Consider the following 9,875-nt stretch of genomic DNA (forward strand, 5'->3'; position numbering starts at 1 on the left):
TAGCTTCCTGTTCTGAGAACTTCCAGCATAGCATGGTATAAAATTATCACATAGGTCATAGATTCTCTCTGCATTAATCTTCATACCTGTCCACTCAGTAGCATTACTGAGTGGACATTACTGAGTTGACCCCCCAACACTAAAGCCTTAATTGTATATACAGTAAAACATTTATTTTACTAAACAACAAGAATTTTAGAGGGAGTGCGTGATTTGTCCCGGACATAGATTTTTGATGTTTACTTAACCAGGTCACAATGTGCTTCCTTCAGTAAGTACAAGCAACTCTATCCTCTGTGGGGTGCTGATACCGGTTTGGTTAATGACAGTCATAGGGATCAGTTTGTACATACTGAAAAAGAGAAGACAAAAAACCTGAAAGTAATTAAGAGCCAACGTTTAGCCAATTTTGACAAAATATTAAAAGAAACCGACAGAGAATTTAAATCATGTGCATGCTTAGAAAAAACAAGAGCACACACACACACACAAAGTATATCTCTGTGAATGTACACTACACAGCCATCAGACAACGATGCTTAGTTGATGTGAAAACACAATGTTCCTCTAGCTGTCAATGAATAACATTGCTGCTATGGACATTTCTGTAGATATTATCAATAGAAGAGTTACATTGCATCTTGATTCTGTATGTTCCCATTCAGCTTCTTCATGAAGTTATCAAACCAGCACAACCTACATATAAATTGGGGTGAAAAAAGTTTGATTTATGTTTAAACAGTATTTTTATATAAGTAAATGGTTTTAATATTCCTCTCTAAATCTAATCTTTTTCTGTATAGCTTAGTATAGCATGGCGTTTGTAAATCCAGTGTTGAGGGTTTCAATTCCCACAAGGGGCCAGTATGGAGGTATACAGGTGCTGGTCATAAAATTACAATATCATAAAAAATGTGATTTATTTCAGTAATTCCATTCAAAAAGTGAAGCTTGTATAATGTATACATTCATCCCCCCCAGACTGATATATTTCAAGTGTTTATTTCTTTAAATGTTGATGATTATAACTGACAACTCAGAAAATTTAAATCTTCAATATTAAAGACACCTGGTGCCACACTCTAATCAGCTAATTAACTCAAAACACCTGCAACGGCCTTTAAATGATCTCTCTGAGTAGCCTACCAAACTAGACTATCATGGGAAGACTGCTGACTTGACAGCGGTCCAAAAGACGAAGTTGTCCAAGCACATTAAAAGAGAGGCGAAGGGAAGGAAAATATGTGGTAGAAAAAAGTGTACACGCAATAGGGATAACCGCATCCTGGAGAGGATTGTGAAACAAAACCCATTCAAAAATGTGGGGGAGATTCACAAAGAGTGGACTGCAGCTGGAGTCAGTGCTTCAAGAACCACCACGCACAGACATATGCAAGCCACTCTTGAACAAGCCACAGCGTCAGAAGCGTCTCGCCTGGGCTAAAGACAAAAAGGACTGGACTGCTGCTGAGTTATGCTCTCTGATTAAAGTAAATTTAGCATTTCCGTTGGAAATCAAGGTCCCAGAGTCTGGAGGAAGAGAGGAGAGGCACAGAATCCACATTGCTTGAAGTCCAGTTTAAAGTATCCACAGTCAGTGATGGTTTGGGGTGCTATGTCATCTGCTGGTGTTGGTCCACTGTGTTTTCTGAGGTCCAAGGTCAACGCAGCCATCTACCAGGAAGTTTTAGAGCACTTCATGCTTCCTGCTGCTGACCAACTTTATGGAGATGCAGATTTCATTTTCCAACAGGACTTGGCACCTGTTGAAGAGGAAGATGCGATATGCCAGACCCAACAATGCAGAAGAGCTGAAGGCCACTATCAGAGCAACCTGGGCTCTCATAACACCTGAGCAGTGCCACAGACTGGTGGACTCCATGCCACACCGCATTACTGCAGTAATTCAGGCAGAAGGAGCCCCAACTAAGTATTGAGCGCTGTACATACTCATACTTTTCATGTTCATACTTTTCAGTTGGCCAACATTTCTAAAAATCCTTTTTTTGTATTGGTCTTAAGTAATATTCTAATTTTCATAGATATTGAATTTGGGATTTTCATTAGTTGTCGGTTATAATAATCAAAATTAAAAGAAATAAACACTTGAAATATATCAGTCTGTGTGGAATGCTGTATACATTATACAAGTTTCACTTTTTGAATGGAATTACTGAAATAAATTAACTTAATGATATTCAAATTTTATGACCAGCACCTGTATATGCACCAACTGTTATAGGACACTGAATGCTACCTTAATTTTTATATTCACAGGATATAATTTACAAAGGTGAGTCATGAAACGTAAATTCACAGCATGTCTGGTGCAGAAATGGAAATAGATTCACAGCAAAAATTACAAATGTGAATATTGTAAAGCAAAATGGGTGGTGAAAGAAAGAACTAAGGAGACTATCTAATGATATAGTTGAATGCATAATTATATAGATGTACACATTATTATGTACACTGTTATGGAAGTTTTGAACTAAGGTACATTTGAGAAATTTCTCTCTTTCTATTGGCTGGTATGTAAATCTTTACTTGTGACACACATGTCTGTATAATATCAGAGGGTTATTAGGTATTTGGGCCATGTCCTCCTGCCTAGACAAAGAAGGGTGTCAGTCTTTTCTGTTCCTTAGGAATGTAGGAGAGGGGGATCGGGTGTTTGTCCTCGGGGGGCATCCTCTGACCGGCACTAGTAGGTTGTAAGGTTAATCATCTGCCAACCTGTAGGTTGTCTAGATGCTTTAAGTTTCCCTCAAGGGTTGAGAAAGTTAACCAGATGGGGGAAGAAAACATGTCCCTTGTGTCAAGTCCAGGACATGTGATAGAACAAAGGGCATGTGTTTGGTTGACATGAGACCGATGGGCAACAACTTACCACACCCCTTTTTCTATGTAATAAATATGGATTGTTCATTTATGGAGTTAGAGACTCCTCAGATGATTATATCTGTAAGCGTTTGAAGCGTCTCTCATATTTGCATAATAGTTAATAAAACTGTTAGAATGTGCCAAGAGAACTTTGTCTCTGTTTCTTACTCCTTTAAGTGTGTCGATACATGGAATTTCCATCACCACACGTTATTCTCGAATCCCCTGTAGGATAGCCTGATCCAGTCACAGCCACTCCTAGTTCTTCTGCTGTTCCATTTTCTGTGCATTTCAGACTAGTTTGTACAACCATGTAACATGTTGGCTTTTGACTTGATCCAACTTTATATCTTTTTAAATCTAGTTGTACTGGGGGACGCGTCAACTGATGTAAAGACAGTGAGAGGAATAGAGGGACAAGCTGTAACTCTAAACACAGGATTAACTGGACTGCAGGATGATGTGATTTATTGGACATATGGTCTAGCCGGTGCAGAAACAACAATTGCTACCCTGAATTTAGGTAAAAATGCACCAGTATACAGTGAGAGACATCATCTGGATGCCCAGTCTGGATCACTGACAATCAAAAGTCTTACAATCAACGACAATGGAATTTTTAAGATGCGAATAATGAGGGGAAAGATGTTGACCCAGACTTTCAATCTAATTGTCTATGGTAAGTTGTTTCTGGTATTTTACCTTTGAATATGCAATAAAGATGCAATCAGTAAGTTTTTCAAGTAAATATTTTTGGTTCACTTTACTACTATTATCAATAGTGTGTTGTGGTATTTCAAAACTCCTAGTGCAAAACTAGGTAGCACTTTCCGATAAGGGTACATGAACTACATTTCAGTAATACAGTGGTTGGCATGAATAAAAGATGAACAATGACATGAACAAACAGTTAATAATGATAACCCTCCATTTTGTAATGATTTACAAATGCATTAACTAACAGGGTGTAGTGTTATTTGTTCATGAGGACATAAACTCATGTGTTTTATATGTGGGAACACAGTTTGTACTGTGACCACACCCTAAGATGGCTTTGAGGATGGCTGCCATTTTTTCGCGTTTCCAATTCCAAGCATTTCATTGCCATAACTTGTTATTGCAAATGACAAATAAACCCTTTAAAACCTTGAGTAATTGTTTAATGTTGATGCACTACTTGCATTCATGTAGCTTGTTGTTACAAAAAGTGTTACAGTACTGTATGAAAACAATTTTTTTCATAAAGAACACTCCTGACAATATCCCTAGGATTACTTTTATTGAATTTTGTAACTGTATTGTTTTAGGAACTTTGTAATTGTTGCACTGTAAAGGTTAACGATTAGTTAGTTCCTGTTAGTGGGCTCCAGTCAAACACCAACAAGTCATAGCATGCTGTTTTGCGAGGTTACGTGCAACTCCTCTTGGAAGTTAGCCAGATCCCCCACTAAATCAACCTATTGGGAAAGATGGTATCACCTGTAACCTGCTTCTCACTGTTCAGAAACTTTATGGTGCCATTAATGCATTGGTGTTGTTAAGCCATTATTGCCATAAGCATGTTTGTTTCAATTGTAAGTGTGAATTACCTCTTGCATAACTGTGTGTCATTACTGTGTATCCTAAATGTGTATCCTAAATGTGTATCCTAACTGTGTATCATTACTGTGAACGGTGTATCATTACTGTGTATCCTAAATGTGTTTCCTAAATGTGTATCATTACTGTGTATCCTTACTGTGTATCCTTACTGTGTATCATTACTGTGTATCCTTACTCTGTATCCTAAATGTGTATCATTACAGTGTATCCTAACTGTGTATCATTACTGTGTATCATTACTGTGTATCCTAACTGTGTATTCCAGCTCCACTGTCTGCCCCTTCTATAAGACACATCGGACAAAGTCGCTCAGGGGGCAAAGAGGAAAGCTGTTTAGTGGTGTGCTCTGTGAAGAACGAGAGAGACTTGACCCTGTCCTGGTACATTGGAGAGCAGAGAATCAAACAGATAAGCGACCCAGAAACCGGCATAATCCTGTCTTTACCTCTGGAGGTAACAAATGACCATGACCAGATCTACAGTTGTGTGGCTGACAATCCTATCAGTAAACAGATAAACAAACTCCTCATTAAAGAGTACTGTCAGCCACTTACAGGTAAATATCTGTTGTGTTGATATACTTTGTGTTTTAAAGATTCAGAACTGAATTAATTTAGAACACCAGATTCCTGAAAATTATAACCTCTGTTGGTTCTACTGTGTAGTGAAAAAGTATTTGCTCCCTGTCAGAAATGTCATGATTGTTTTGATTGAATGGTCAGATTGTGTGGTGGGTTGTATTACTACACCCAGATAGCACACATGCCAATGTCGGCATAAGATCAGAAGATCGATAGCGGTTTAGAGCATCGAGTGGAGGTCAGCTGTACGTGTGAACGAAAGAAATGTGTGGCCAGGAAATTGGACTGCAATGGACAGTTCTATGGGTTTACTTTGTACAGTCCTGCGCGTTCTTTTCCGTGGCCATTTATTTCCTGACCTAAGTCCCATACGGACCTTATCCGGTGAAAGGATATTTTTGCCACAAAACAATTTTCATAGAACATAAGGTGAGTACACAAACTCTATCTCAAAATCAAGTTAGCTAGCTTAGTTATATGCGTAGGTAAACAAATTGTGTTTCTAACTAATAATGTGAACTACAACAATGTGCGCAGTGTACCTAGCTTGGAAAGGAAAGAAAAAAAAATCTGGAGCTGTGTATATATGCATATATAAACTATACCTGGCAGCATTTTTTAACTGACTTGCTTAACAAAACTTTAAAAACTGATTAGGGATGTGACAAACTGACAATTTACTTTAACATTTGAATTGCCATTTGTACTGGCTTTCTATTAAAACAAAAAAAATCATAAATCAAGTGGAAAGTGTAGTTTGTTGTTGCTCCTGCATCGTCCAATCCCAGTATCATCAAAGTGGAAATGGACTTCTTTCTTGTTAGAACCTTCCTTTGGCAATATCTGGAAAATCGATTCTTGTTTGAATTAAAATGACAGAGGTTGAAATGAGAACAGCTACAGTTGCTATATCTTAATGTTTTTATTTCTCCTGCAGCATTGTTAACTAAGATATTTGGCTTTTTTAAAAGATGAGGTCCTGTTAGTGAACTGTAGTGTACAGGACCCTTAGCTAATTGAATGGTGATTTTGGGGCTAGCCTTTTGGACCTCACAGGGGGAAAACCTGACCGAGAACCTGGGAGTTGTACTTAATAACTCAGAGATCCCTGCAACTAAGGCAAAAAACCACATTATCGTTGGTCACAGGTAGTCCTGGAATCAGCCACAGCCTGCTACACCCACCCTGTCCAAATTGCATGGGGTCAGGGCCGCTGGGTGAAAAGCGTATAGGAAGGTATTAGCCCAGGTAGAGTAGGTGTGTACCTAACTGAGCACAATGATCTCCCAATGAAAAGACATCAAAGTGTTAAACATCTATCAAATCTGGAAGACCACCAGGAGGTGGGGGATCCACTCCCAAGTGTTGCATCAATGTTGCAAGCAAGACAGGTTACCCAAAGCAACACAAAATATATTCTGCAATCTAAATATCCCTAGAAGCTTGTGGAAGAAATTGGACTTATCCTTATCTAGCCTTTTGATTAGAATCCTTTCCATATGTTATATTTCTAACATAGAAGCCCCTCTTGAATAATGCGACAATCAGGCCAAGGTGTTAGAGGTCCATTGGTGTTATTGTCCCCATTGTCATGTAACTCTGAGACTACCTTCCTGTACCTGCTCCCCACTTTATACCCAAAAGATATTCATCCTGTCCTTGTGTTACCTCCTGTACTTCCTGTGGTGTACCACTTTCCCTGTCTGGCAAGATTCTGTGTCTTGTTGTCTAACGCCCTTATTTGAGCCTCGGGAAGTAACAACTGCAAAGGTTAAGATTACAATGGTTCTACATAAGCAGGAGGGATCAGGTAATTCGAGAGAGATTCCTTGCATGTGGACTCTCCATGCAGCATGTTAAAACTTAAAATTACTCAGATATGCTTTGTAAATTAATGTGTCTGTGTTATTAATCAATATCTATGTGAAATTCCACGACAGGGTCCACGTCATGTCTGTCTGGTTTCAAGGTATAATATTGTCCATCATGTACCCTGCATTGAGGCAAATTGAAGGAGTAGTCTAGCATCTGCAACTGAAATTTAGGGATGGCACTGACAAATACCTGTAAAAACTGAAAATTCCTTATCAGACTTGCAAGGCAGTGACAGAGTCCAGTGGTACAAAGGGTGGGTATAGTTAGTGATGGGTCACATAGTTCAGCAGGGTTACAGTTGATGGAAAGAAACTGTTCCTGAGCCTGCTGGTGTGGGAACGAAGAGACCTGTACCGCTTGCCTGATGGTAGGAGGGCAAACAGTGTGTGGCATGGATGTGACATTTCCCTGATTATGCTTCGCGCCCTGTGGAGCTTAAGCTGGAAGTCTATGATAGCTGGGTACCAGGGATGTGCTGGACAGTTTTTACCACCCATTGCCGTCAGAAAGCTCTCGATTTTTCAGCGGTTAAAGTACACAAGGATCTTGGGAGACAGGCGGGCCTTCTCCAGCCTCCTCAAAAAGTACTGGTGCTGCAGCGCCTTTTGACCAGGGCTGAGTTGTTGAGCGACCAGGAAAGGTCTTCTGAGATGTGGACACCCAGGAATTTGAAAAATGAGATAAATTAGTTGTGCTTTATTTCACCAGGTTCCACATTGCCTCAAACAAATGTAAACAAATATATCCTCTCTGAGGGGCTGATGGCTCTTTTCTTCATGAAAGTAATTGGGCTACTAGCTTGACCGTCATGAAGGAGAAGACACAATTCTTAAAGTAAGTACGATACAATATTCCTTCAGCCATCATTGAGTTTATATGTTTTCCCATGTTCTATGTTTTTAATTTGAACAAACATGAAAAGAAACCGACAGAGAATGAAAATCATCTGCATGCTTAGAAAGAAACTAAGGCACACACGCACACAGTATATCTGTGTGAATCTACACCACACGGACATCAGACAATGATGATAGTTGATGTGTAAGTACAACATTCCTCTAGCTTATGAGACAAATCATTGATGTTATGGACTTTGCTGTGGATATTATGAGTAGAAAGTTACGTTGTATCTTTATTCTCTATGTTCTCATGCAGCTCCTCTTGGTGTAATCTATATATCCAACCATCACAATTGGTGATATCGAACCGTAGGTCAGTAAGTTCCTTTTTTAAATCCTCTCTAGTTCTCTTTAGATCAATATAGAGAATAATCATGCTCACACACGCTCGCACACACAGTTATTATGGTGCAAATTAGTCTCTCGGGATAAGAATCTGCCAAATTACTTAAAGGTAAAATTGAAATAAAAAAGCACCTTTTTCCACATTAAATACACCAAAACTGGAACTCTCCATTTCTGAATCTTTGTATCTGAAAGCTTTAGGTGTTGAAGTAATGAACCACATGGTGTTTTTTCTTACAGGGAGGAAATGATCAAGTGGATACTTCAACAGTTGAAGAAACAACCTACTCAGTTGTTCGTGTTTGATAACCCACTGAAAATGATCATAGTCACAGTTTATAAAATTTACTATTTAGGTCCTAAACATTTCATACATGTAAACTTGTGTTTTCGAATGGCGTCTATCTGCCTCTCTTTTAGTAGATTTTCTGAGGCTTATGCCAGAGTGCGTAAGCGGAGCCGGCCAAGAAGAGCGAATGTCTCTCACTGAGTGAGTGATGTTGTGGAAATTCTGAAACCTGATGCATTCTTACTGTTTAAAGGACTGAGTCCCATTGTTTGGATGTGAGAATGAATGAGTTACTAGTTAGAGATGCTGAGAGGGATTTGGTATTTGTCCTAGGGGGGCATCCTTGACCGGCACCAGCAGATTGTAGGGTTAATCGTAAATCTGCCCATCTGTATAAATCCCTTTAGTGTCTCTGTTGTTTGTCCAGGTGCTGTGAGTCTGCTCCTAGAGTTGATGAGGTTACCCATGTGGGGAGGGGGGGAGGCAGCCCGCCCTTTGGGTAAACTCTTATGTGACAAGACAGATGGCAGCATCTTACCACACCCCTTTTTCTATGTAATAAATACGCATTGTGCATTTTTGAGTCAGAGACTCCTCGGATGATTATATATGTAAGCGTTTGACGTGTCTCTCATATTTGCAAATATTAATAAAACTGTTAGAATGTGCCAAGAGTATTTTGTCTCTGTACTCCCAGACTTAAAGAGTTCTGATCAATAAAATTACCATCACAGTGACTGACTGTGTGACTGACTGTGTGACTGACTGACTGACTGACTGACTGCCCCTTATAGCGTATGGGTTAGAGACATGGACTATGCAACAACAGACACCACATTTGTATCTTGTAAAACATTATGCATTAGGATTTTGATTTGTTCCGGATAGACAAAAACTTTGCTGGCTACAACCTTCAGTAGCTACTTTGTAATAAGCCTAAAATAAAACTGTTTACGGTTATATTGCCACTTTGGCAGTGTAATCATCTTCAGTTTTGCTAGCAAATGCTCAATTCTTATGACTATTCCAATTAGTATGTTAGTAGATACGTGTAATCCTCTTAGTGTCTAATTAGCTGTTAGAACGGCCAGTGGGAAAAGTCATATAGTTCATAGAAGCTATTTGTGGTGGAGGTAAACCTAATAAAAAAAATGTCAGTTTAACCCAATGCTTAATGGTGTCTAGCGAGATGTTCAAATCACTTTTTTAATTGCAGGTTGGCTGACCTAGGCTTTTCTGGTTCAGATGCAGGCCTGGGATCAACTGATATGGCAGGTATTAATCCACGATCCAGATCAATGGAACAACGTGTTACCGTACATACTTCAGCTTTAAAATTTCATATTAGGAATATGAAATTATTATTATCAGTCTAAAAGTATTAATACAATGACAGTATTT

The 9,875-nt window shown here is 39.0% G+C and overlaps 1 pseudogene; it reads left to right on the plus strand.

Annotated features, from left to right (window-relative positions):
- Positions 1 to 759: 759 nt before the first annotated feature.
- On the plus strand, positions 760 to 8,707 carry LOC105030189 (annotated as a pseudogene).
- The last annotated feature ends 1,168 nt before the right edge of the window (positions 8,708 to 9,875 follow it).

This window comes from Esox lucius, chromosome 25 (assembly GCF_011004845.1).
Source record: "Esox lucius isolate fEsoLuc1 chromosome 25, fEsoLuc1.pri, whole genome shotgun sequence".
Lineage (NCBI taxonomy): Eukaryota > Metazoa > Chordata > Actinopteri > Esociformes > Esocidae > Esox > Esox lucius.